The sequence below is a fragment of the Arachis hypogaea genome, chromosome 16 (genome assembly GCF_003086295.3).
Source record: "Arachis hypogaea cultivar Tifrunner chromosome 16, arahy.Tifrunner.gnm2.J5K5, whole genome shotgun sequence".
Lineage (NCBI taxonomy): Eukaryota > Viridiplantae > Streptophyta > Magnoliopsida > Fabales > Fabaceae > Arachis > Arachis hypogaea.
The window spans coordinates 131761908-131766224 of NC_092051.1; the positions used below are offsets into that span (position 1 = coordinate 131761908).

The window sequence follows — 4317 nt, forward strand, 5'->3', positions numbered from 1 at the left end:
TTCTAATTTAAAAACTTTTATTTTATTTTATCTAATTTTCGAAAATTCTTCTCTTCCTCACCTCCTTCTATTTATTTATTCATCTACTAACACTTTTCCTCCACCCAAAAATTCGAACCCCATCCCCCTCTCTGTGTTCGAATTTTACCTCTTCTCCTTCTTACATTCTTCTCTTCTTATACTTGCATAAGGAATCTCTATACTGTGACATAGATGATTCCATATTTTCTGTTCTCTTCTTTTTCATATGAGCAGGAACAAGGACAAGAACATTCTTGTTGAAGCTAATCCTGAACCTGAAAGGACTCTAAAAAGGAAGTTAAGGGAAGCTAAAGCACAACTCTCTGGAGAAAATCTGACAGAAATTTTCGAAAAAGAAGGAGACATGGCCGAAAATAATAACAATGCAAGGAAGATGCTTGGTAACTTTACTGCACCTAATTCCAATTTACATGGAAGAAGCATCTCAATCCCTGCTATTGGAGCAAACAATTTTGAGCTGAAAGCTCAACTAGTTTCTCTGATGCAACAGAACTGCAAGTTTCATGGACTTCCATCTGAAGATCCTTTTCAGTTCTTAACTGAATTCTTGCAGATCTGTGATACTGTTAAGACCAATGGAGTTGATCCCGAGGTCTACAAGCTTATGCTTTTCCCATTTGCTGTAAGAGACAGAGCTAGAGTATGGTTGGACTCTCAACCTAAAGATAGCCTGAAATCTTGGGATAAGCTGGTCACGGCTTTCTTAGCCAAGTTCTTTCCTCCTCAAAAGCTTAGTAAGCTTAGAGTGAATGTTCAAACCTTCAGACAGAAAGAAGGAGAATCTCTCTATGAAGCTTGGGAGAGATACAAGGAACTAACCAAAAAGTGTCCTTCTGACATGCTTTCAGAATGGACCATCCTGGATATATTTTATGATGGTCTTTCTGAATTATCTAAAATGTCATTGGACCATTCTGCAGGTGGATCCATTCACCTAAAGAAAACGCCTGCAGAAGCTCAAGAACTCATTGACATGGTTACAAATAACCAGTTCATGTACACTTCTGAAAGGAATTCTGTGAATAATGGGACGCCTATGAGGAAGGGAGTTCTTAAAATTGATACTCTGAATGCCATATTGGCTTAGAACAAAATATTGACTCAGCAAGTCAATATGATCTCTCAGAGTCTGAATGGATTGAAAGAATCATCCAATAGTACTAAAGAGGCCTCTTCTGAAGAAGAAGCTTATGATCTTGAGAACCCTGCAATAGCAGAGGTGAATTACATGGGTGAACCCTATGGAAACACCTATAATCTCTCATGGAAAAATCATCCAAATTTCTCATGGAAGGATCAACAAAAGCCTCAACAAGGCTTTAATAATGGTGGAAAAAACAGGTTTAGCAATAGCAAATATTTTCCATCATCCACTCAGCAAAAGACAGAGAGTTCTGAGTAGAATCTATCTAGCTTAGCAAACATAGTCTCTGATCTATCTAAGGCCACTTTAAGTTTTATGAATGAAACAAGGTCCTCCATTAGGAATTTGGAGGCACAAGTGGTCCAGCTGAGTAAAAGAGTCACTGAAACCCCTCCTAGTACTCTCCCAAGCAATACAGAAGAAAATCCAAAGGGAGAGTGCAAAGCCATTGAGTTGACCATCATGGCCGAACCTACAAGGGAGGGAGAGGACGTGAATCCCAGTGAGGAAGACCTCCTGGGACGTCCAGTGATCAATAAGGAGTTTCCCTCTGAGGAACCAAAGGAATCTGAGGCTCATCTAGAGACCATAGAGATTCCATTGAACCTCCTTATGCCATTCATGAGCTCTGATGAGTATTCTTCTTCTGAAGAGAATGAATATGTTACTGAAGAAAAAGTTGCCAAGTACCTTGGTGCAATCATGAAGCTAAATGCCAAATTATTTGGTAATGAGACTTGGGAAGATGAACCTCCCTTGCTCATCAATGAACTGAGTAATTTGGATCAACTGACATTGCCTCAGAAGAAACAGGATCCTGGAAAGTTCTTAATACCTTGTACCATAGGCATCATGACTTTTGAAAAGGCTCTATGTGACCTTGGGTCAGGGATAAACCTCATGCCACTCTCTGTAATGGAGAAACTGGGAATCTTTGAGGTGCAAGCTGCCAGAATCTCACTAGAGATGGCAGACAACTCAAGAAAACAGGCTTATGAACAAGTAGAGGACGTGCTAGTAAAGGTTGAAGGCCTTTACATCCCTGCTGATTTCATAATCCTAGATACTGGGAAGGATGAGGATGAATCCATCATCCTTGGAAGACCCTTCCTAGCCACAGCAAGAGCTGTGATTGATGTGGACAGAGGAGAATTGGTCCTTCAACTGAATGAGGACTACCTTGTATTTAAAACTCAAGGATCTCCTTCTGTAACCATGGAGAGGAAGCATGAAGAGCTTCTCTCACTGCAGAGTCAACCAAAGCCCCCACAGTCAAACTCTAAGTTTGGTGTTGGGAGGTCCTAACCTTGCTCTGATTATCTGTGAGGCTCTATGAGAGCTCACTGTCAAGCTATTGACATTAAAGAAGCGCTTGTTGGGAGGCAACCCAATGTTATCTAATTATATTTATTTATTTTCTATTGTTATTTTATGTTTTCTTTAGGTTGATGATCATGTGAAGTCACAAAAACTACTGAAAAAATCAAAAATAGAATGAAAAATAGCACACTCTGGAGGAGAGCAGTCTGGCGTTTAAACGCCAGAAACAAGCATCTGTCTGGCGTTTAACACCAGAAACAGGTACCAAGCTGGCGTTTAACGCCAGAAACAAGCATCTACCTGGCGTTAAACGCCAGAAACAAGCTACATTTGGGCGTTTAACGCCAGAAATAGGCAGCAGTCTGGCGTTAAATGCCAGGATTGCATAGCAAGGGCGTTTTACACGCCTAATTAGAGCAGGGATGTTAAGTCCTTGACCCCACTTGATCTGTGGATCCCACAGGATCCCCACCACTTCTTCTCTCCTCTTCACACCTTTTCATAACTCTTTTCCCCAAAATAACCTCCACCAATCACCTCCAATTCCCCTCCAAAACCATCATACACCCACCTACACCCACCCACTCAAATTAAAACCATCACTCTTTCCTTTTCACACATCATAACCACCTTAAACCCCCGAGTGGCCGAACCATTCACACACCTCCATCTCCTCCATCTCTTCTTCTTCTCATCCTTTCTTTTTTCTTTTGCTCGAGGATGAGCAAACATTTTAAGTTTGGTGTGGAAAAAGCATTGCTTTTTTTTTTGTTTTTCCATAACCACTAATGCCTCAAGGGATGCACTTCCCTCCACAAAACTATTGGGAGAAAATCAATACCTCCCTAGGAGAATTAAGTTCCAATATGGGACAACTAAGGGTGGAGCACCAAGAGCACTCCATCATCCTCCATGAAATTAGAGAAGATCAAAGAGCTATGAGGGAGGAGCAACAAAGACAAGGAAGAGACATAGAGGAGCTCAAGAGCACCATTGGTTCTTCAAGAAGAGGAATACAACACCCTCACTAAGGTGGACTCATTCCTTAATCTCCTTGTTCTTATTTTTCTATTTTTCGGTTTCCATGCTTCATGTTTAATTATGTTTGTGTCTTTACTAGATGATCATTAGTGTTTAAGTGTCTATATCTTAAAGCTATGAATGTCCTATGAATCCATCACCTCTCTTGAATGAAAAATGTTTTAATTACAAAAGAACAAGAAGTACATGGTTTCGAATTCATCCTTGAAACTAGTTTAATTATTTTGATGTGGTGGCAACACTTTTTGTTTTTTGAATGAATGCTTGAACAGTGCATATGTCTTTTGAAGTTGTTGTTTATGAATGTTAAATATGTTGGCTCTTGAAAGAATGATGAAAAGGAGAAATGTTATTTGATAATCCGAAAAATCATAAAAATGATTCTTGAAGCAAGAAAAAGCAGTGAATACAAAAGCTTGCAGAAAAAAATGCAAAAAAAAAAGAGAGAAAAAGAAAAAGAAAAAGCAAGCAGAAAAAGCCAAAAGCTCTTTAAACCAAAAGGCAAGAGCAAAAAGCCAATAGCCCTTAAAACCAAAAGGAAAGGGTAATAAAAAGGATCCAAGGCTTTGAGCATCAGTGGATAGGAGGGCCTAAAGGAATAGAATCCTGGCCTAAGCGGCTAAACCAAGCTGTCCCTAACCATGTGCTTGTGGCGTGAAGGTGTCAAGTGAAAACTTGAGATTGAGCAGTTAAAGTCAAGGTCCAAAGCAAAAAAAAAAGTGTGCTTAAGAACCCTGGACATCTCTAATTGGGGACTTTAGCAAAGCTGA

The 4317-nt window shown here is 39.8% G+C and overlaps 1 non-coding gene across 1 annotated transcript; it reads right to left on the minus strand.

Annotated features, from left to right (window-relative positions):
* Positions 1 to 778: 778 nt before the first annotated feature.
* On the minus strand, positions 779 to 886 carry LOC112761100 (small nucleolar RNA R71). The gene has a single exon (XR_003181511.1). It is a non-coding gene; the product is annotated as a small nucleolar RNA R71 (small nucleolar RNA).
* Positions 887 to 4317: the final 3431 nt, after the last annotated feature.